The sequence below is a fragment of the Protopterus annectens genome, chromosome 4.part1, assembly GCF_019279795.1.
Source record: "Protopterus annectens isolate FY-2018-M chromosome 4.part1, PAN1.0, whole genome shotgun sequence".
NCBI classification, from domain to species: domain Eukaryota; kingdom Metazoa; phylum Chordata; order Ceratodontiformes; family Protopteridae; genus Protopterus; species Protopterus annectens.
The window spans coordinates 721,459,469-721,484,166 of NC_056734.1; the positions used below are offsets into that span (position 1 = coordinate 721,459,469).

At 38.9% G+C, this 24,698-nt stretch overlaps 1 protein-coding gene across 1 annotated transcript in view; it reads left to right on the top strand.

Moving 5' to 3' along the window:
- Positions 1 to 24,698, top strand: part of KCNAB1 (potassium voltage-gated channel subfamily A regulatory beta subunit 1) — a 1,829,051-nt gene that overhangs the window by 1,594,921 nt on the left and 209,432 nt on the right. The window lies entirely within an intron of this gene.

Genomic DNA, 24,698 nt, shown 5'->3' on the forward strand with positions numbered 1-24,698 from the left:
TGATTAGAATAGTTGCAAAATAATTCAGTCTGGAAAAAGCTTTAACATGATGATGAATAAAGTACAATTAGCCAAAGTAAATGGAGATGCAAATGCAGAGATACTGTTCCCAAACAAAGCTAACAGTTTTGAAAAATACGATTTATTCACTGATCATAGCAGCATTCTATGTCAGCTCTGCACTAAGATGAATTCAGACATTTCAGCAGTTGTATATGCAACGTGGATAGTTCAGCTGCCTTAAAGAGAAGAAAATTGAAAAGTATTGAAGTGTGTGGAGCATATAGGTGTGATAATGACATAAACTCAATTTACTTTGTAGGTCAATAAGGTGTTCACTTTGTTAAGCAAAACAAGGTTTAAATCTGGATAGATCAGCAAGCTCTAAAAGTGATTTGAATTGAATACTATCCTTTTAAGACTATAGAATAATTATGCTAATGGTGTGGGCAGTAAATATTTCTCAGTGTATGATGCCAAACAGGACTTCTGGCAAGTCATACTTCATCAGATTGCTCAAAATTGTGGACATTCATCCCCCTCTAGGAGCATACAAATTCCCAAGGATGCCACCTGCTACCTCTGCAGAACTGGATGACTTTCAGATAGGTGTTTCCTAATTTATAGAAGGTCTGGAAGGTGTTGTGAATGCCATTATTATGCTCATTTGGGGTGAAACCGGGCTGGAACACGATTATAGAAAAAGAATGCTGCTGCAAAGGCCAAGATTAGATTATCTCAGACTGAACAAAGAAAATTTATATATGTGTGTGATGAAGCCAGTATCACAAATATGAAACATGTTTTGGCACAAAGGCATGAACAGTTACCCAGTAAAAGATCAATAGTCTAAACGGAAACACCAGCAGATAAACAAGTAGGCTAAAGTTCCTTGGCATAGCCTACTGGAACTGTCTATGCACTTAGGAAGATGATTTGAGAAAGATGTTTCACAGTGTGAAAGAAATTGATGATGTAATCTCCAGCTCTTTGATATTATGAGGGGCTTCCCTACTATTGACTGAGTTTAAAGTGGATGAGGTTGCAAGTCACTGTTAATATTTGGAAGATTTATAATTTATCAAGTGCTGATTCTCACAGAATGAAAATAATTGCCAGCACTGAATAAGATATAGCTCCAGCAATGATTTATTACTTTTCAGATAAGGGGGTAATGGGACAGGCCCATCATATGTGCAATTATGGAGAGGCTTGCCCCAGCAAAAAAAAAAAAAAATCTACTTCTTCACTATCCATACTTATACATACAACAGATTACCTAAATTCTTTCTTAATAAAACCAATCTAAACTAATACAAAAAAGAAACTGCTGGCAAACTAAAGCCATCATCTCTCATGGCTGACCAGCTCCCTAATGTTGTTGTTCTTCTTTCAGCTTTTCCCAGTTAGGGATCGCCACAGCGGAACTCTGGTCTGCTAATGATTGGCAGTAGATTTTTATGGTGCCAAGGTGCCAGCTCGACACCCAACCTTCAACGAAGGTATGCCCATTTATGCATGTCTTTCGAACACCACTCAACCGAGGGGAGGACATGCAGACTCCACACAGAAGGCGCTCCAGCCGAGAATCGAACGGGAGAACCTCTTGCTGTGAGGCGACAATGCTACCGCTGCACCACTGTGGCTTAAATTAGTATAAGAAGCCATTATCTTCCCCATATCCATCCTTATAAACTGATATATGAAAGAACAGTATATTCACAAGCTGTGGAAAATCTCTTACATCATACCTCTGCACAAGGGTGGAACATCCACATATTTCACTAACTACCGTCCAATAGCCATTCTTTCTCCTTTACCTAAAATTCTTGAAAATGCATCCACTCACAACTACTTGATTACCTAACAAAAAATGATCTCCTCGCCTCATCTCAGCATGGTGTTTGACCCAAACACAGCACCACTACTACACTTGTCAGCTTTACCAGCTCAATCAATCAAATCCGAAATTCTGGGCAACTTGCACCCTCCATCTTTCTCATTATGTCTAAAGCTTTAGACACCATCTCATATTAGAAACTGCTTAATGAGCTAACCTCCTTAAACCTTTCCCTCACAGCCCTTCACTGGCTGTCTGTCTGACAGACAACATGCAGCAAAATGGCAAGGTGAACTCTCCCCTCTTCTACCCATCTCTATCGGTGTTTCCCAGGGAGCCATACTTGGTCCTCTACTATTCATCATTTTCACAAATAAACTCCACTTGGCTTCCAATCATGCAAACATAGTCCAATATGCAGATGACTCCTCACTTATATGCTCTGCATGCTCTTCCTCTGAACTCCTTCAAACTACTCAAAAAGCCTTCCTTGACATCAAAAATTTCCTCTCCGACTGCCAACTTATCCTGAATCCCAATAAAACTAAACTCATGCTATTCACTGGCAAGGAATATCACTCTCTACATCCCACCTTCATCATTCACTCCACCAGCAACACTAAAATTGAACCTGTCAAACACACCAAACTCCTTGGTGTTACTATTGATAGCAATCTCAGATTTGATAAATACAGCTACTACCATCAAAAAGGTGCACATTAAACTAGGGTCACTCTATAGGGTCAAACCTTTCCTCACTAATGCCACAAAAAATCCATAGCCAACACACACTTACTCTCCTCCCTGATGTATGCCTTACCTATACTCACTATTCTTAGGAAAACAGACCTAAATAAGATGGAAACTTGCTATAACAAAATAACAAATTTGCCACTGGCTTCCTCTACAGATGACACCATTGTAACACACAACTTCAACTAAAATGGCTGGAACTTCCAAACCTACTAACATTCAACCAACTAAACTTCACACACAATGTCTTTCTCCACCCTAGCAACTGCACAGCCCTAAAAGACCTGATTCACCCCTATAGCACGAACAGATCCCTAAAAACAACTAACAAACTACTTCTAGAAGTAACTAAATCCAACAATTTCCATGGTGAGTCCCTCATATCAAACAAGATATCCAAAATCTGGAATTCCATACCCCAAACAATCATCAACATTAACAGTGCATTAAGGTTTACAACACTTCTGAAAGAACACCTTACAAATAAATGGTTATGCTCTTGCACCAACTCTGGCTGATCAATCCTTTCTCTACTACGGGCCTTTTTTCACCCTCTGTCTCAAACATTCTCTCGAATTCCTTCTCCAAAATGTCTCCATCTTGCTTTCTTCTTTTATCCCCTCACTGAAACTTACCTGACCCTCCCCTCCCCCCCTCCACTTTCAAACTATCACCTCAGTTTTTGCTACATTTGTTCTTTATTACTTATGTCAGTCTATAACCAAACTTTTGTGACAATTACTCTAGGCTCTCTATTTCCCAACAATGCTTCCACAGTATTACCTTCACCCACTTTTTTCAGTTTGCTACCTCTGTCCTATTAATTTTACTCCTCTGGTGTACCTCTCCAAGCTCACATGCCATCATCCACTTTGCCTCAATTTTACAATCTTCCTTTTCCATCAGCACGATTTCCATGTCACATCTACTATCAGCACTATTACTGCTGTTAACTAACATTTACTTTATTCACCACTTGCTAGACCTTGATTGGTTGGCTTACGTTTTTTCACTTACAATCTAGTTCTGAACTATTTTACCTACTTGCCTGAAAATCTTATATATAGTTATTCAAGATATTAACTCTTGTAATTATTTGCTATTTTTGATATGTTTCAAATGCAATTATGCAAATTGTAATTTTTTCACTACTACCTTTTTTATTGTTTTCCTTACTGTGTATGAGCATGTTTTCAAACATTTGTATATATTATTCACTCCATTACTAGTAAGTTTTAGGCTACGGTTATGTGTACCAATTCTGTATTGTTTTATTTTTAACATTTGTATTTGTCATGTTAATTGTGGAGCTTTTCTCCCCGGGCCTCCACTGAAAAGGGGCTAATTATTCTCAACGCAGTGAATAATCACTGTAAACAAATGTAAAATAAAATAAATAAATAAACACTATTTTGCTATACCTGTATAATACCCTATTTGATTGTGTTGATCTTGATGTAGCATCATATGGACATAATCCAGTGATTCATAATGGAACCTTATGATGTGAAAAAGCTAGTTGCACTGCAAGTGGATACCATTTAGTCTAGAATAGCAGCACAATTACTGTAAGAGGGTAAATCAATTTCCTGTTGTTTTACAATATTAAAAGTGACACAGGCATGATATGGTCAGACTGGAAAGGAGCCTTTGGATGTTTTGCCTTGCTGTGCGCTACTAGAATAGCTATGGGAGAAAGGTTTGTGTTAAGATGGATCATAAGACATTACAGCATATATTTTAGAAGCCAGTGTATTAGAAACTATTATGCCTTCAAAGATTGATGCTGAATCTGCTAAAGCATGACTTGAAACCTGTTTACAACACAGGGAGATATATGCACTTTGTATATGCTGTGACACCCCACCACTAGACCAGTAATCAAGGAGCCTCAATCCTCACCACAGTGAACAGTGGAGGATGTTCACTGGGAGGATGACAGGTACACATACAGTATTTCCAGATGCAGTTCTCTGCATCAAATGTAATTTCCCTTAAGAGCACACAGAGACCACAGTCAGTCCATGGCTGGTTTCTCCCTCTTTCTCAAGATCCCCAATAAGACTCCCCAATGGCACAGAGTTGAGATCTCAGCTGAGTGGCCAAGCCAAGACCTCCAGCACCTTTGCTGTCCAACCAGTGCTTCGTGTCCCTGCCCACACACACACACACACACACACACACACACACACACACACACACACACACACACATACACACACACAAGCACACCTGGGAAAGTCTGGCACAGGTTTACTAGCCATGCCCCCTTTTGCCTTTTGGTGGTTAATACTGCCAGAGTACAAAAATAGCCAGCAGAAATGGTGGAGTACAGAAAAAACTTTAATAAAACAAATAATCAGGTAGAGGGTAATATACCCAACTACCTATCTCAGACCGGTTTCAGCTACAATAGCCTTCTTCAGTGAAATTAGTAAAGCACATAATATCCATTCAGATGGGTATATTTATATGTAATGACATAAAGGCAGTTCATTGGTAAATTAGAATTGGTCATTAAGACCAGGTGGGAATAAAGCCCCTAATTTAATGATCCATTTGCATTCCTTGAAATTAAGTAAATCATGTCAACCTGATTTATCTCTACATTTACCTACAATACAGTCAATAACAGTAAAATAAAAAGAAGCAGAATTATGTTTACAAACATGTTTAAACAGGGCATTATTGGGACGCTTGTTCCTGATGTCACTAAAATGCTCCCCAATCCTTAGGCGAAAAGGCCTGGAAGTCTGTCCCACATAGAATGAGGAACATGAACAAGTGGCTAGGTAAATGACCCACTCTGTACTACAATTGGCCCAAAAGTTAATATTGAAAATTTCAGATGTATTGCGACTACCGAATTCCCTCGTATGTTGAACTTTATTACAATAAGAACAGTGGCCACATGGTATACAACTCAGCACTGGGCCACCTCTCAGTGTATGTTGGGTAGAAACAATAAAGTTGGGACCCACTTTCTTATAATGGCTAAACAAGGAACCCAATGTCCGACCTCTCCTAAAAGAAAAAGAGCATCTCTCCCTCAATAAAGAATGTAATCTCTTCTCTGCCATCAAAATATTCCAGTGTCTGTTAATAATATTCATGAACCCACATGTGTTACATCCATAAGTGGTCACCAGACAAACCAGAGAATTAGATAGATCCTTATGTTTATCCTTGTATCGTAACAAGTCAACTCTGTTCTGATTTGAAGCCCAATGGCAAGCAGTGCTAACAGTACCTGGGGAGTAACTTCTCTCACAAAACCTACATATTAGATCATCTCTAGTGGTCTCAAAAATTTGTTGGCTTGAACAAATCCTTTTGGCTCTTAGGAATTTTGACTTGGAGATATTCTGGATGATATGTCGGGGGTGGAAGCTAGTAGCATGTAAAAGTGAATTATATTCTGGAAATGTCCTATACACCTGGGTAGAAAGAGTGTCATCAGGATTCCTGCTAACCTCAACATCAAGAAGAACAATCCTGGATTTATGGCAATTTACTTTGAACTCAATTCCTCACACATTGTCATTGAGATAGCCAATAAATTCCTGAAGATAAATTTCATCTGACTTCCACACCAACCAACAATCATCCAGATATTGCCTCCAGATATCTAATTCATCCATGTATTTATTATGATTAGAATCATAAATCATAACCTCTTCAATATAGGCCATAAAAAAGTCTGCATAAATGGGTGCAAAAGAGGTACCCATTGCTGTACCCTTGACCTGCCAAAAGCATTGGTCCTAGAAGTAGAATACGTTACTGGTAAGAACGTATTCAGCCAAGCACACTAAAAATGTATTAAAGCCTGGCTGGTAAAAAACAGATCTTCCCAACCAATAGTCCAAAGCCTGCAAACCTGCCCAGTGTGGGATATTTGTGTATAGAGAGGTTACATCCTAGGTACATAGCAACCAAAGGGCTCCAATTGTGTGTCACAAATAATATCTAAAAACTGCGTAGTGTCCTGGATTCTAGCTCGTATCAGAGGTAGTAGTGGTTTTAGATAGTAAGTCAAATATTCAGATAAGGGTTCAGTAATTGAGCCATGCCCTGATACAATTGGTCTTCCAGGGGGGCATCCAACATCTTTATGTATTTTAGGTTTACACGGAGATGAAACCGACAACTGATGTCTATCTGCCTCCGTAATGATGCCCTCTTCCTGGGCCTGTATCAGAAATGAGTCAATTTTGATGTTGAAGTGACTAGTTGGGTCCAATGGCATAGCCATATAATATTTTTTATCCCCCAATTGTCTCATTGCTTCCTCATTATAGTTGACCCTGTCCTGAATGACTACCGCCCCACCCTTATCTGCTTGTACTATAACAATTTCTTTGTTGTTCTTAAGTTCATCTATACATTGTACCTCCTCTTTAGAAAGATTGTTATAAGATACCTGGAAATCTTTGAGGTTACAATGTAGATCCTTCAGGACATTAGCTTGAAAAGTGGATACTAGATGTGACTGACATAGGTGGAACAAAAGATGATTTTTTAAATCTAAACCCTGGAACTGCCTGAACAGTATCATTTTCAAAAAACAATTTTAAATTAAGTAAACGATAAAAGTTGACCACATCTTGTGCTAAAGTGTATTCTGGAACAAAAAAGCTGGGAACAAAATTAAGCCCTTTGTTAAGAACTTTAATTTGTAAATCATTGAGGTGTACAGATGAAATATTATGTACATTCATACTGTTTGTTAATGTTCTATCATCAGTTGTAACATACCTTCCAAACCCTCCATGGGTTTGACATTTTATGTGTTTCCTCCCCCCTCATCTGTATCTGAACCCAAAGGGTGTAACAAACTCCTCTTCTTTGGATCAGGTGAGGCATCTGTGTGGTTCCCCTCCCCTTCAGTGTTGGAGGACGTATCCTCCCCTGATGTGTAGCTCAATGATTCCGAGCTACGTTTCAGAAAAAGTTGGGTCTTTTCCTCTTGGGGGCCAAAGGTTTATTATTAGGAAGCTTAAAATTAACATTCCTAGGCATATAAAATGGTTTACCTCTTTCATAATCTCCTATATCCCTTTGGAACTTTTTCAATTTTTTTATCCTTTAGAACCTGTTCTAACTTAAGTAGTTCTGTTGCTAACTGGTTCACCCAGGAAGTGAAAGAGCCACTAGATTCAAATTTATTAGCCTCCATGCAAATAGTTTCTACCTCCTGAATACCTAGTTTGACTGCCCGTTCATAAAAATTGGGTAAAGCATCCACAAAACCCAAGGATGCTGATTGTTGGATCTGTGTCCATTCATCCATTAATTGAGTTAATTTTTTTGAGTTGGTAAACCTTGAACAGGCATAAATGCCAAACATTGGTCCAAAGACCTTTCATGCTTTTACCCAACTTAAAAAACAACGATTCACATAATTTGTCTGGGTCCTCAATCAACCCCAAAGAATAGGGTTACCACCTTTTCAAATGGCCAAAGTGGGACATTTTCGGAACACACATCAGATTTTACAGGCCGATACATACCCACGGTCAGTACAAAGGATAGAACTTAACTTTTTTGCCTTAATAAAAGCTTATTCTTATAGCATTTTAGTTGCTTATTCTGTTTCTTGTAACAATTAGGTATTTTAGATACAGAATAACTGTTTTATGCAACTATTACATAAAATATGGGACATAATTATGTCCTACGATCTCAAGACATTTGCCATTTCTAATATTTTTTGTCAGGACACAACTGCACAAAGAGGGACTGTCCCTTGCAAAGTGGGATAGGTGGTAACCCTACCGAAGAATCATTGCCTGTATCTGATAAACCCAAACCAAAAATGGTCAAATCATTCATATCAGATGCTAGGCCTTTTACAAGAGGAGTCAACGCCATGTTGCAAGAAACAAATACTAACCTCCACAAAAACGTTAGTGAATCAAACAGTTCTGCTAACAGCAAGATTATATATATATATATATATATATATATATATATATATATATATATATATATATTATATATATATATCCTATCCAAAACTGCACTGTCAGACAGAAAAAAATATATATCAAACAACACGAAAATTGGTGCCCTATATTCCTGTTACCTGGAACCTGAAGTTAAATAGAATCAAAAATGTATGGTAGATCATGTATGTTGGTGGATATTAAATATGACCATAGATCCAAAAATAAAAGAATCTGACAATGATAACAAACAAAGATACAATAATCAGCCCTTGTGATCTAACCTGAATGACACAGAAAAATCACAATGCTGCGTATCAAATCACACAAAAAAAACACTAAATGTGGATCTAGAAATGGTCAAAATTGTCAACTCCTATTTATAAAGTGTCCACAGAGACCAAAAATAAATAATATTGATGCACATATATTAATGATACAATGGCTAGCCCCTGTGGTCATATAGGCATAATTCTCTTAATCAAATAACCACACTGCTGCGTATCATCATAGTAAAGTTAGGGCCATACTAATCGGCCCAATAAAAATGATTCAAAATATCCACTCGATATCACAACCAACTACATATATCATGGACTCAGTTGTCGTGTTGATATAGAAACCCCCATAAAAATATATATGACTCCAATTATGAAGTCTATATAAGTTGTTGTAAGCAGAAATGACAATTTCCAAAAACATTTATTGGAAGAAAAAATATAATTATTATAATGTATATTGCAACCAGGTTGAACCCATGAAACCATATAACAACATTGGTACCACCCGAAGGCTAAATGTTGAAATACTAAGAAGCTAAAGAAGACCCAGCCCCCCAAGGGAAAAGACAATCCAAATCAGGCACCACTACAGGATCACCAAAGGAAAATAAAGAATATCATGATAAATGTTAAAAAACAAAATACCTGTAGTTCAATCATTGATATATATTTTGTAAGTATACTAAGATTATGTATTAACACAATGCCCCTAAAATCACCAATGTGTTACCATGATACATAAACCTTAGATTCTGAACCAAAGTTGAAGCAAATAGTAAATTGCACATAGATTGTTAAACAAACCATGTTATATATATATATATATATATATATATATATATATATATATATATTACATGGTAGGTACAAACATGATGAGAACCCACTGTTAACCATAGATGTGCAAACTAAACAAAAAATGTTGAAGTCAACCGGCTGTTCCCTTTATAGCAGTGACACAATACTGCCCATATAAACAGTACACTGAAAATATATACCTAGGAAAAATCCCTTTAATACATGAGTAACCTGCATATTATATAGAAATAAAAAAATAAATATGGAGATAACACCATCTATAAATATGTTACTAACATAGCATGTAGTAACCCCAAAACAAAATTTGCAACATAAAACTTGGCAAAAATTATAATCATGAGTCCCCCCAGAGGAGAGAATCATAACTGTAAACTTTGTGGACACGGCAGAAGCCTGCTGTGTAACCATGAAACAAAATTAAATAATAAAACACATAAACATCATACAATTCCCTCAACCCCACTGTATGGAAACAATAATCAGAATATGTCCAAAAAGTCATATCAAAAATCCAAAACTAGATAAACAATATTCATAGCTTTGGATTTGACCATAAACATCTAATCCAAAAGGTGAAAAAGCAAGTTGATCAAAAAAGAAAGCACAAAGTCACCTGTAGTTGTTAGTCCATAAGTGACAAAACACATAGATCTGCCATCCCTTACACAGTCCCACTACTTTCAGAAACTGGAGGTATCGATAGTAGTCCCAAAACTAGATGAAGTAAAATAGTTGAATATCCAAAATCCAGAAAAAAGCAAAAGAGCCCATACGGCAATTTAGTCCATGGCTTGCTTGTGGATCCGTACACAACAGGAGGCCAAGAAAACAAAATACAAGGAATACATGTAAGAACTGATGTATACTGAGCGATACATCCACCAGACAAAAAGATCCAGTCAAACGACCAAAAAACTCCTAACCAACTGCTGAGCAGTTGCCGTACGTGCACCAGGTCGCTTCCTAATACTGCCACCAGCCAGCTCCTTATCAGCTACTTTAAGACCCTTAATAAAGGGTGCCCAATCTTACTGTGTAATGTTACTATCAATACAAATGGGAGCTTGACCAAGAGCAAGGCTATTAGGAGTGGACCACAGTGTCACCAAATAAATATGCAAGTACTCTCATAACATAAATATCTCTACACAGATCAGCCAGGATGAAAGGTTTAAATGTATTTAATAATAAATAATAAAAGAACAATACAATAATAAATATATATTTACAGTGACACCAGAGTTCAAAATCACAGGAAATATTTAACAACATTTCAGGACAATCTCAAATAAATAAAGAAAAACATCTAATCCATGCTTCAGTATATTCCTGACTAAATCCAACAGACTTACTATACCCTAGTTAACTTACTTACAGAGCAAGGCAGACATGGTGCATGCATCATGATGTTGTCAGGTCAAAGACAGAATACAGAATGAGGTGCCTCACTCAGGGACCTCTCAAACTAATATCTCATATATTACTGCTGGGCTAGCTTGCAGAATGACGCCATTTCTTGACATCTGATTTCTGGTCCCCAGGCCCAAAACAACCATTAATGCCAACTGGTAGCATATAGCATCTACCTGTAAAAATATATAGACAAGGGCTTTTCCTCAGATCTTTGGCAAATGCTGGAAGTAATAAAAAAATAAAATACTCCCAAGACAATACAGAAAAAGTCTCAGCACAGACATTGTGTCTCCTTGCTGCATTGAAACTGAGAAATATTGTCTTTTATTGCATAGCCATAATCTAATTTGATTTCAGCTATTTTTCTGAAGTTTTGCTGGACTGAAGTTATCCTCCTGTGTTTCAGTTTCCACTGTTAAAATATATACATTTTAAACAGTTACAATAGTGCATGCACATTACTGTTCTTTTCTAGCAGGGCACACTATGGATAAATCTTTAAGCTCAGTACTTTATTAAATATCATTTCAACACACAAGTTGGTATAAATCTAGTTTGATATATACATGACATACAGTTCTAATATATTTGTAACACAATAATCTTAGATGAAGCATGTTGACATTCACAAATGACACATAACCATTTAAAAAATTCCAGACAGCTGTGCTGTCAGTATCTCCCTTTGTCAAGTTCTATATAAATCATGTTGATATTCACAAATAACATAATTATTTACAATATTCCAGCTAGCAGAGCTGGCAGTATCTCCTTCCATCAAAATTCTTTCCCTCTCAAATATTCAAGCTAGTTTTTCAAGTGACCCTTGAGAAACATTGCTTGAGAGGGATGAGACTATCTGGGAATACATTACCCAAGTCCCTGTCGTGGGTTTCCAGCTGCCTTCACATTGTTGATCCCATCACAGTGTTGCACTGTCATATCATATGCCTTCAATCCTAGGCTCCACCATACTAATTTGGGATTTTGCTGGCTGGCTCCCTGTAGCTATAGATCCCCTCACACTCCTCTTGCCTTCTACTGCAAATACTTAGCACCAGGGCCTTCCTACCATGGTAAGGTTTCATCATGTTAACAGGTACAATTTGTGCCCCTGCCTCCTGCCTACCAGTTCTACCATGTAGTTAACATCACAGACCTTCCTTAGCATTTTGAAGGGTCCCTCCTAAGCTGCCTGCAGATTGTTGTGCCTGATAGGAATGAGAGGCATAACTTGCTGCCCTGCAGCATACTCTCTAGCTCAAGCATTCCTGTCATATCAGACCTTTTTCCTGCTGTTGGGCTTCTGCCAGGTTCTCCTGGGGCAAGCCAATGAGTTCCCTGACACTTGTTCTGAGGTTTAGAACATATGCCACAATAGACTCCTTGTGGGATTCACACTCACCCTCCCACTCATCACAAATCAAATCTACAGGTTCCCCTCACCCTATGCCCATACAGCACATCAACTCAAAGGGTGAAAAACCTGTGGATTCCTGCGGCATCTCCATATAAGCAAACAATAGATGGATCAAATATTTGTCCCACTCCCTCTTAAACTGGTCGGCAAATGCCCATAGTATGGTCTTGAGTGTAGAGTTTAACCTCTCCAGCAGACCATTAGTATGGGGATGGTAGGGGTGGTCTTTAGGTGCGTCACTCCACAGTGCTTCCACAGACAAGCCAGTGGGTCTAACATGAAATTGGCACCTCTGTCAGTATTTCTTTTGGGAAGCCTACCCTGCTGAAAATCTCTAACAAATCATTTGCCACCTTTTCTGCCTCAATGGAGGGCAGAGCCACAGCCTCAGGTTATCTGGTAGCATAATCTACTACAACTAGGATATACTTCCTCCCTGTAGTACTTGGGGTGATCAGAGCCCCACAATATCCATAACTACCCCCTGAAATGGCTCCTCAATCACAAGCAAATGCATCAAAAGAGTTTTCACCTTGCCTCCTGCCTTGCCTACTTTTTTGCACCACTCACAGTTCCTGCAGTACCCTGTTGCCTTGCCTACATTTTTGCACCACTCACAGTTCCTGCAGTACCCTGTTGCCTTGCCTACCTTTTTGCACCACTCACAGTTCCTGCAGTACCCTGTTGCATTTCTGGAAATCCCAGGCCAGTAGACGTTCTGCATAATAAATCACTTTGTATGCTTTATGCCCATATGACCTTCAAGCAGAATATCATGGGCTGTGGCTAGAAGTGCAAGAGGGTAGGCTCTGGTCACTACTAACTGCTGTATTCTCTCACCCTCTAGCCCTCCCTCAGGGGTCCACTCTCTATACAGTAACCCTTTGTCCCAGTATACAGATTCCTCCTTTCCTTAAAAAATCAGGTGCCTCACTGGCTACCTCCCTCAAGCCTTGTAATGCAGGGCCTGAGAGCTGAGCCTGTCTCAACTCTCTCTTTGTAACCCTTCCCAGCTCCCCTTCCACAGGAAGTCTGGTACTCACTGACAGTGGTGCCTCATTGTCAGCCTGAGTACTATTACTCAGCTCTGCCCTTGTAGTCACTCTGTGCAAGGGTACATCAATACCCACCAGCACCTGTGGCTCACCTTCAGTCTTACTGCTACAGTGCAGCTCCCTCCCTGAAGTAGTCACCTCAGAAGTCCTGGTTACAAGTGTGCAGTCTGTCTGGGTCCACGCCAGGCTACCAGACCCACATGCTTGTCTCCAAGCCTGACTGCATGTAACTGCATACACACAAGGTACTGTATTATCCAACTCATTCCCTATCAGGACATCTGCAAGGATATCCTCAAACATGCCTACTTGCTGGCTCCCTTTTCCACCCTTTCAGTCAAGGTGAACCCTAGCCAAAGATATTTGGAATGGGGTCCCTCCTATAGCTCTGACTGGAGTAGACTGCCCAAGCAAGTAGTGCTACTCTGTAATCATTGCAGGCTTTACAACGGTTAGGTCAGAGGCTGTGCCTCTCTTAGCAGTGGCCTGTTTTCCATCTACTAAAATAGGATATAACCTGTTGTTGTAGTTTGGTACCCTTGTTGTTGGCAGAGAACTTACCACTGGGATTCTGTCATTCCCACTTACTGGCTCTCCCACCTTTTGTTCCCCACCTTGCCTGAGTGGACATTTATATGCTACATGTCCTCACTGGTTACATTTAAACATTTAATCCTTAATCCTGGCCATGTACCTGACCTAGTAGCTTCCTCTGTTGCTGGTGGTCTCTGTTGGGGTAGTTTAGGCTGCCCATCATGGTTCCTTAGACCATTGTGCAGCACTGGGTATCCCTTTCCCTGTGCAGTGGTGCCCTGCTTCCTAGGTATAGGCCTCCCTTTTTCCCCAGCTCATCTGCAATATTACATTCCCTATCTGCTAACCAGATTTTCATGTCCTCAGGCAAAGGGCTTAGGGCTTGTTCCCTCACCAAAAGTTCTACCAGTCCTTCAAAAGTGGTGACCTGACATCCACTCACCCATCTATGAAAGTAAGTGCTCAGTTCTGCAATATATTCACACACACTTTCATCTTCTTCTTCTATGCTCACAAAACATTTTCCTATAAGCTTCAGGTGTCAACGTAAATGACTCTAATAAACAATTTTTAACAGTACTATAATTTAAACAATCAGTATCATTCAATTTAGAAACATGGAATAAGGGGGCGGGGGGTCAGGAGCCATACCCAGTGCCCTTTGTCAACATTATACTGTTTACATACCCTTTCAAACATATGACTAAAACTATCAAAATTATCACACTCTGTAAATTGTGGAAGAAATTTATTAACATCTGTTGCTTCTGGGGTTCAGTCCCTTCCCAATTACCTCCATGACCCTGGTGGAGTCAGCATCTCCTTTTTGTGTTGCCCCTGCCTCTCATTTTGTTCAGCTTACAGACATCATAGTCTCTCTGCTGATTCTAGTTCTAACTGATTGGCATCCTGTTCAAGTCTTTAACTTCAGACAGATTTTTAAGTCCTCTGAGGCAAAGTTGAACTGTCCATTTTCTGAGAGTTGTACATCCCCAAGGACAGTCTGGTTGTCCTCCTGGTTGCTGGTCTGTGATGCAGTTGTAGCTAAGGCTGCAATAATTTCTGCTTTAGTCAGGTTGGCATGCACCAGTCCTTTGACTTGGTACATCTCAGCCAAATGGCTCCTTGTCAGCTTGTCATATTCCTCTGCTGACATAGTTGACTGCTCTCCCTGACTAACTATGACAACAAAAAGTAAATAAAACTATTTTGATATGAAACTCTGAATGTTCATTGCTTGGCTGCTTGAGAGTACAAACATCTTCTTTAGTGACCACTGTTTACAGGCTACAGTAGTTCAATATCCACACCACTGAATCCCAATATATGATATAGTGATATAGTGATCCCACCACTAATAGTAATAAATGTGATGCCCCACCACTGGACTGCTAATAAAGGAGCCTCAATCATCACCACTGGCACCAGTAAGGGATGTACATACCCACCACTGCCACCAATAAATGTAATGCCCCACCACTGGACCAGTAATCAAGGAGCCTCAATCCTCACCACTGGCAACAGAGGGGGATGAACACTGGGAGGATGACAGGTACACACACACACACACACACACACACACACACACACACACACACACACACACACACACACACACACACACTCACACAGTATTTCTAGATGTAGCTCTCTGCATTAAGTGCAATTTCCCTTAAGATCACACAGAGACCACAGTCAGTATGGGGCTGGTTTCTCCCTCTTTCTCCAGATCCTCAGTAAGACCCCCCCCCCATTAACACAGCTATAAAGTTGATATATCACCTGAGTGACCAAACCAAGACCTCCAGCACCCTCTCTGTCCAACCAGTTCTTCATGTCCCTGCCCAAGTAGATGACACAGACTATCTTTGAGGTTTGATTTACACACACACACACACACACACACACACACACACACACACACACACACACACACACACACACACACACACACACACACACAAACACACACACAGACACACGTACATGCACACCAGGGAAAGTCTGGCACAAGTTTACTACCTATGCCCCCTTTTGCCCAGACTATAAGTTAGTTAACACTGCCACCAGCCAGCTCTTTATCAGCTACTTTAAATATGCAAGTACCCTCAGAACTTAAATATGTCTACACAGATCAGACTGAATTAAAGGTTAAAATGTATTTAATAATAAATAATAAAAGAATAAGAAAATACTAAATATTTATTTACAGTAACATCAGAGTTCAAAATCACAGGAAATATGTAAAACAGCATTGCAAGCCTGTCTCAAATAAATGAAGAAAAACATCTAAACTATGCTTCAGTATATTCCTGACTAAATCCAAGAGACTTACTGCACCTTACATACAGAGCAAGGCAGATATGGTGAGTGGATCTTGATGTTGTTGGGTCAAAGACAGAATACAGAATGTCGTGTCTCACTCAGAGACCTCTCAATTTAATATCTCAAATATTACTGCTGGGATAGCTTGCAGAATAATATTGTTTCTTGACATCTGACTTCTAGTCCCCAGGTCCAAAGCAACCATTGACGGCAGATGGTAGCATTTAGCATCTACCTGTAAAATACCTTGATAAGGGCTTTTCCTCAGATCTTTAGCAAATGATGGAAGTCATAAAACACTTCTAAGACAATACATAAAGCTTCTCAGCACAGACATTGTGTCTCCTTGCTGCACTGAAACTGAAAAATGTCATATGTCATTGTCTAGCCATAAAATAATTTAATTTCAGCTATTTTTCTGAAGTTTTTCTGGACTGAAGTTAACCCCCTGTGTTCCAGTGTTCACTGTTAAAATATATACATTTAAACAGTTACAATAGTGCATGTACATTACTGTTCTCTTCCAGTAGGGCACACTGGAACTCAGAACTTTATAAAATATCTTTTCAATACATATGTTTGTACAAACCTAGTTTGATATATACATGACATACAGTTTTAATACATTTGTAACACAAGCATCTTACATGAAGCATGTTGGCATTCACAAATAACAGAAAAGCATTTACAAAATTCCAGACTGCTGTGCTGGCAGTACCTCCCTTTGTCACACTTCTATATGAATCATGTTGATAATCAAAATTACATATAATTATTTACAAAAGTCAAGCTGGATGGTCTGGCAGTATCCCCCTTTGTCACATATGCTTTGAGCAAAGGTCGCTTGAAAGAATCTAAGGAAAACTTCTGAATCAAGAAATGATGTGTATGATTTCTTACTTGCCAACATATGAGTAGATGTTGCAATAATTTTTGAAGTGTGTACATAATGATACAAAAATATAGTTGTTAAGTTGGGATTGTCAACATGGCCAGAAAAAAAAAAACATGAGAACATACCAGTGTAAATAAGAGTTGGAATTAACTGCTTGTAAGATGAATTGTTCAAATAGAAAGGAATAATTCTGCATAATTGGATTCAAGACACAATGCTTGAGAGAATCCATAAAGCACATCTTGGAAGTGTGAAATGTATAGAGGGAATATAAGATGCTATGTTTTGGCCAGGTATGTGTCATCCATTGAAAATGGTAACAGCGAATTGTAAAGTTTACAACCCTTTCCACAGAAGTAATGCCAAAGAAGAAATAATAATGATTGAAATTCCAGAAAGACCATGGATAGACGATTTATTTCAAAGACTCACAATATGTGCTTTGTTTGGATTATTATTCAAAGTATCCAGAATTTACAGAAATTAGATAATTTAATATATTCTGTCATAATGTTAGTCAAGATATTTTTTACACATGGGGTTTCCTGATGTCCTCATCTGAAATAATGGTTCTGAGTTTGTGAGTCAAAACTTTGACAAGTTTTTGTAAGAATGGGGTTTAAATACATTACTAACAGCCCCAGCCTGAAACATCTGCAATTCAATAGCCAGACTAAAAAAAAATATTCAAACAATTATAAATGCCATAAAAATCATGTTGTTAGTGGAAAGCAAAACTATCCTCTGGCCTTACAAGAGTACAGAAACACTCTTTACAACCTGTTAAGTAATCTCCTTTGCAGTTGCTGATTGTGGGAAGACTCAAAATGAAATAGATGATGCCCCGGCGGTGCTTAAACCTGATGCTACATCAAATATAAAAGAAGTCTGACAAGAAGGATGAACAAGACAAAAGGTCTATTATGACAAAATGTGAAGTTGCTTAACTTGAAGCTCAGACTACATCCTAGATAAACCAAATTAAATTAGAGGCTCATGGGCAGGAGAAGCCAATGGGGGATGACAAGGCATGTGCTTGCTCGTCCTTCTCTAGCAAAGGAATGAGGGAAGGATGTACTGGAGTGGTCAGACACTCTTTATTACCTGCTGCAGATAGGGAGAGCAAGAAACTGACTTACAGCCAAGCTAGCATATGCATCAGACATATGGGTTGGCATTGCCATTGAGCTGGATGAGAACAATTGTCCCTAATTCACATCTAATAGCAAAATGTGGTTTATGACTGCCCAGCACAGCTGCAAATGGTAGGGGTCTCTCACTCTCTCTCTCTCTCTCTCTCTCACACACACACACACACACACACACACACACACACACACAACACACACACACACACACACACACACACACACACAAGGACCACTCAGTTCCCTAGCTGGCCACAGTACAGAGACCATCCTTTGACTGCTCAGTGCTCCAGTCATGAAGTATAACACAGTTCATAAGAATATTCCAACTGTAAAGAAAGGACTCATCTGGTGAATAGAAATGGGGACTGGTCCAAGATGCAATAGTACCAGATGTCATATAGAGTTGTGGGGTGAAGAAAGGATTGATTTTGGTAATGAATGATCTCCGCACATTAGGATAGCTCATCTGTAACATGGTAACAACTGAGGTATGTGTGGGTGTACATAACCTATTGAAAAAAAAGTAGTTTAACTTTCATAATATCAGAAAAAAAAAATAGTTGTTTGTCTTTTGGCTTTTCCCGGTTAGGGGTCACCACAGCGGAACTCCGGTCCGCTAATGATTGGCAGTAGAATTTTATGGTGCCGAGTTGCCAGCTCAATGCCCAACCTTCAATAAAGGCAAGCCCATTCACGCATGTTTTTTGGAATGCCACTCAGAAAAAAAATAGTGAAAGTACAAAAACCAGTAACAACATTCAGTGCAGCAAAAATCTATTGCTCTGAAAACTGCAGCTATTCCTAGATTTTGTATCATGTAAAGAAGACATGGCCATTTACTTGTGAGAAACAGGCATTTCTAACAGGAATGACAACATATCAGAGGAAAAACAGATTGCACCCAACTATGTACTATGACTTCAAGATTACTCAGAAGAAAATATTTCAAAATGGCTTGCTAGATGATGTCAGTGAATTATATAAAATAATCCAGCCAGATGTGACTATATATACCAAAAGGGCAATATAAGAAAAAGATAAGGAAGTATTGCCAAAACGTCAAGAGGGCACGATTTTAAAATATGTTATGACTTCCAATTGATAGCAAACAGTGATTAGTATAGTTACTATTAATAACCAAAAAAATTATGTTTTTATATGTAAAACTTATTTTTAACTCACACAACATATATAGTATAAGTAGTATTAATTTAACAAATTACTCTAATATATATATATATATATATAAATGTGTCTAAAATAACATCAACATTACAGAATGTCAAACTGCATACCATTGAGATCATTTGATTGATATTCTGCAATGTCACATTTGCAGGGGGGGGGGCTAAACAAATCTCCTGCAAATAATATATACCAATTCCAACTCTAAGATCACACTATTTATTTATTTGTTCATTTATTTATTCCAGTTTGATTTACCGTGGAAGTCCACTGGGTCAACATGGCCCATTTTCAGTCAAGGCCCGGAGAGAAAAGCTCCGAGAATGCATTAAAACATATTACATACAGAATTTCAACACAATCAAGATTATTTGGAAAGCATTAAACAGTTTACAGAATACAATTACAAGGAATACAAAACAGTATGAGAGTACAGTTCATATAGAACTGATTACAATTTTGCTTTTTACATTAAAGTTATGCTTTTTACATTAGCATAGGTAAGTAGTAATTCTTTGAGATTCTTAAACTGAGTGATTAAGGTTGTATAGCTGTTACCTGTAGTAAGAAGTTACAGGGATTGAGAAATAGCAGAGGTGCTTTGAGTGCATGTATTAGAGAAGAAAGTAGTACTCAATATTTACAATATTTACATGTTTTGTTGAGCAAGTATAGCTCTAGGAGTTGAAGGATTGTCTAGTATTTACAAGTTTTGTTGAGCAAGTATAACTCTAGGAGTAGAAGGATTAGGTAGTATTTACCAGTTTAGCTGAGCAAAACTAGCTCTAGGGGTAGAAGTAATTAAGTAGAGGGCTAGAGCTGCAGCAGATTGCAGGGAGAGTTGAATATAGTTGTAGGAATATGTCTATAGGAGGAAGATGGGGCAACTGTGTCAGTATGAGGAGACTCTTATACTTGAAGTGATCCAAGATTAGGTAGGGAGGAGGCAGGGGCATTTCCGTTTAGTAGATGGGTATTTGAAAAGTAGGGCCTTGTAATTTTCAGGGTTTGGGGTGGTTCTTAGTGGGGGAGGAAGGGAATTCCATTTTTTGTCCAGGGCATAGGAGTGGAGTAGCTGGACAGCAGGATGTTTAGGTTTGTGGATAGAAATTAAGTTCTGATTCTCAGATCTAAGGGCTCTGTTGGGAATATAAGGAGGAAGGATATTGGTTAGAGCAGGGCATTTTGTAGGATAAAATACAAGTGAGTGTGCTATGGAGAGTTGTAGGTAATCTAAGTAGTTTGGTAGTTCTAACCAGTTCAGGGATTGTAGGGTGAGGCAGTGATGAGTGGAGTTTTTGGATATGGAGGCAAATTTAGAGATTATATTGTAGCAGCTTTATAGTTTAGAGGTGGTAGAGGAAGACAGGTTGGTTAGGAGAGGTGCACCATGCAGTAAGAAAGGAAGGAGAAAAGTAGAGGCCAGAGTGTGCTTAGTTGTGTTTGAGAGAAGGTGGTTGTTCCTATACAACATACCTAGCTTTTGGTGTTTTTTTTTATGTTTTGTTGTATGTGTATATCGAACTTTAGGTGTTCATCAATAATTACGCCGAGAAGTTTAGCAGAAGGGACAACTTCTATAGGTATGTTTGTTTGGTTAAGGATTTTGAAGTCACTTTTATTGAAGGAGTAGTTCTTAGAGGGTGGGAATAGAAGAATTTTGGATTTGCTGGCATTAAGAGAGAGGTGGTTTTGGTGCATCCAATTTTCAGTTTTTGAGAAGGCAGTTTGGGTTTTTGACAGCAATTCAGGGAGGTTTGAGGCAGAGCAGACTAGGGTTGAGTGATCCACGTATTGAATGATTTTGGTATCAGGAATAGCAGTGTGAAAGTTATTGATGAAGATGTTAAATAGCATAGGTCTGAGGATGGATCCCTGTGGGATAACAGTGGGGGTGGGTAAGAAGGAAGAGATGGTGGTTTTCCATTTGGCAGCCGGAGATCTGTTTGATAGGTAGCTTGAGAACCAGGAAAAAGTTTTAGATGAGATGTGAAAGTTAGAGAGATGGCAAAGAAGATGGTTGCGGGAGATAGTGTCAAAAGCCTTGGACAGATCAAGTAGAACAGTAGAAACTAGCTGCCCTGAATCTCGGGCTTTATTAACAGTATCTAAGAAAGAGATTAGGGCAGCATTGGTGATGTGGCCAGGGTGGAAGCCATACTGAGTGGGTGTGAGGAGGTTATTTTGAATCAGGAATGGCATAAGTTGGAGGTGGATGCACTTTTCAAGGATTTTAGAGATAGGGGAGAGTAAGGCAATAAGGCAGAAGTTTGAGATGTTGGTGTTTTTTCCTCCCTTGTGGAGAGGGAGAATGAAGGCAGAGCACCAGAGTTTGGGGACATAAGATTCTTTTATTGATCTGTTTATAATTATACTGATTGGGAGGGCAATACCATCTGCGGCATGTTTTAGATAGGATGAGGGGATGTTGTCGGGTGCATTAGAGCAGGGCTTGAGTTTGGATAGGAGTTGTTTTATGAGAGTTGTAGAGACAGGTTTGAGCTCAAATAGAGGAGGATGGTTGTTTGGTGGGACTGGTGGGGAGGGTGAGGCTTAGCTGGGTTATTGTTAGGAAAGGATTTAGTGAGGGTGGAAATGGTTTTGATGAAGAAAGAATTAAATTCAGAGCCTAATTCAAGGTCAGTTTTGCTTGGGTTGGGACAGGGATTTGTTTTTGAGCCTGGATGGAGAAGTGAGTTTATTGACTTCCAGAATTGTTTAGGATTATTATAGTTGTTTGACTGGAGCTTAGTATAGTAGATTTTTTTGTCTTTGTTGATTAGCTGTTTAGCAAGGTTACGAAGCTGTTTGTATTGAAGTAATGTGTTGGGCAGGTTGTTTTTTCGGTGAAGTTTCCATAGTTTGTCCCTTTGGTGAATAATTTGTTTGGTCTCTTTGGTAAGACATGGAGCTGTGTCATTTTTAATCCTTTTATTTCTTAGGTGAGCTAATGAGCTTAAAGTATCAAGGAAGACAGTGTTGAAATGGTGTATAGCTATATCAAGAGGTAGGGTGTTCAGAATATGCCAGTTCATGTGTTTGAATAAATTAGAGAAGGTAATGGGGTTGAAGATGCTAAGGTTGCGAGTTTGGATAAATTGATGCTGGTATGAGGAAGAGCTAGTAGAGCAATGAATAAAGGTTGGGAGATGGTCACTAATGGTATCAGGAATTGTGCCAGAGTTGTTTTATTATTAGGGTTAGATTCTAGGATCCAGTCTAAAATGGATCCAGGGGGATTAGTTTTGTTAGGTCAGGTGATACTGAGGATTGTCTGAGTGAAATTGCAGAGGTTGATGGATAGGGAGGGAGAGGGGCAGTTGAGTTTATTCCAATCAATATTTACATCTCCTAAGATGCAAGTCTCATAGTTGATTTTTGTGGAAGCCCATAGGAAAATTTCCTCAATTACTGATATATTATTACCAGGAGAGATATAGAGGGCAAGGAAGCAAATATTTTTGTGCTTGTTTAATTTTAGTAGTCCAGTGGTTAGTTCAGTATTCTGGAATTGAGAGACTGGAATTTGGAGAGGATTTAAGGTGAGTAGATTAGAATAGATGAGGGTCACATTTTTTATTAACTCAGTCATTTTCTGAGAATATGAAATCCTTGGGGCAGGATTTCTGAATCAGAGATGGAAGGTTTGAGCCAGGTTTCAAATATTGCTAGGATGTCAGGTTGGTTATGGCTTAGCCAGGAGTGGAATAGGTGAGATTTATTACTAAGACTTTGAGCGTTAATTGTAAAGATCTTTAGGTATTATGAAGGGTGGAAAGGGTTGTGGGGTTGATGGAGTTGTTACACATCATGGGACCAGGATTAGGATGGATGTCACCTGCTACCATTAGTATGTAGAGGGAGACATAATTTTGGCATTTAGGTTTACAAGGTGTAGGTTTGGGAAGGTTATAAATTGTAGTAGGAGACAATATCTTGGCTTTAGAGAAGAAGATTTTAGGATGGAATAGATGCAGAGGATTAGTTTGAATGAGGGAAGATGAGATAAAGTAAAAATTAAAGGAAAAATGAGGGTAAGGGAGAGAGTGTATGAAGGTAGCTTTTGCTGGAAGTATTAGGCAGGTATGGGAGGAATAAGAGGTATTTTGGTATAAGGGAATTAGGAATAGAAGAAGGAGGTAGGGGGCTTGGGAGTAGTGGTGACTTAAAGAGAACATGTTAGAGAAGAGAACAATAGGGAGATAAGGAATATGAAGAGAGAGAAATATGGACTTTAGAAGGTATGGAAGGTTATGACTGAGAATAACGTGTAGTTAAGTAATAGAGTTATTAAGGGAGTTTAGGGAGGCAGAAGTAGAGCTTTCAAGTTATATTGTGAAATGAAGTAGAGTAGGGGAGGGAATACGTAAGCGGGCGGGATGAAACTGTAGGAGTGTATGAGGGAGGGATTTATGTGGGAGAGGTAATGAGGAGAGGAACGGTACTTGCTAGTAGGGCTATAGGGGTGTGGTAATGGGAGAATAAAGCTAAGAGTACTGGGGGGTGTGGTAATTGGGGGTAGGGTAGGGGAGCAGAGTGAGCCCACAGGGCGAACGGAGTGGAAAGAGCCAAAAAGGTGAGTGCAGCAGAAAAAGTATCAGCTAAGTGTAGTTTGATAGCTATAGTAGAAAGGTTTGAACTACAAGCGCCAGGCAAGGTAGAGTAGGTAGAGTTTTCAAGAGTGTAGTGTAGAAAAAAAGGATGTTTATAATGTAATGAAGTTGAATTTCAGTTAGCTCTTAGAGTGAGACTTGAAACCAGTAGGGAGAGGAATGAGAGGCTAGGGGTTGTATAGGTAGAGACTGCCACCTAGTGGAGAAAAGTAATAAGTATCAGGGGAATGACCAAATCCATTGAAAGTTTAAGTAAGTTCTGGGTACACTACAGTACCATGAGTTCAGTGCAAACACTTAGATGTTTCAGAAAGATCATTTAGTTTTGCTCATGTGATCTGAAAGGGAGCCAAACACACACTGTGTGTGAGTGATATAGATATATATATATATATATATATATATATATATATATATATACATAAGGTATGACTGTGTATGTGTATGTCTGTGTTTTTGCTAAAAG